General features: G+C 45.6%; 1 non-coding gene across 1 annotated transcript; it reads right to left on the minus strand.

Moving 5' to 3' along the window:
* Positions 1-266: 266 nt before the first annotated feature.
* On the minus strand, positions 267-339 carry TRNAE-CUC (transfer RNA glutamic acid (anticodon CUC)). The gene has a single exon. It is a non-coding gene; the product is annotated as a tRNA-Glu (tRNA).
* Positions 340-546: the final 207 nt, after the last annotated feature.

The following is a 546-nucleotide window of genomic DNA, read 5'->3' on the forward strand; positions in this document are numbered from 1 at the left end:
TGTGTCTCTTATTTTGGAGATAACTTGGACTTTGAGGAGGTGGGGCCAAAATCTTGTATCCTCACTTTTGTTGTAGGTGCTCCTGTGAAACCACCTTCATCTCTGACTCAATGGGCTTTTATTTTTTTAACACGTCTTAAAAAAATTATTTTAATTTGGCTGCGCTGGGTTTTAGTTGCTACACACATGATCTTAGATCTTCCTTGTGTCATACGAGATCTTTAGTTGTGTCATCAGAGCTCTTAGTTGTGGCATATGGGATCTAGTTCTCTGACCAGGGATCGAACCTGAGCCCCCTGCATTGAGAGCACAGAGTCTTAGCCACTGGACCACCAGAGAAGTCCCTCAGTGGGCTTTTTCTATAAGTGAGCCTAGGGATCTGTTATCAGAGGGATGGGCAGATTGTCTTGGACACCAGGATGGGCTCTTCTCCAGCCAGACCCTCTGTGGATTGCCAAAGGCTTGCTGCCACTTTGCATCTGAGAAACTCCTGAGCTCAAAGTGGTCAGCAGCTTCTCTAAGCTCCCAGATGCTTTGGAGTTAAAT

Source organism: Capricornis sumatraensis, chromosome 20 (genome assembly GCF_032405125.1).
Source record: "Capricornis sumatraensis isolate serow.1 chromosome 20, serow.2, whole genome shotgun sequence".
Taxonomy (NCBI): Eukaryota; Metazoa; Chordata; class Mammalia; order Artiodactyla; family Bovidae; genus Capricornis; species Capricornis sumatraensis.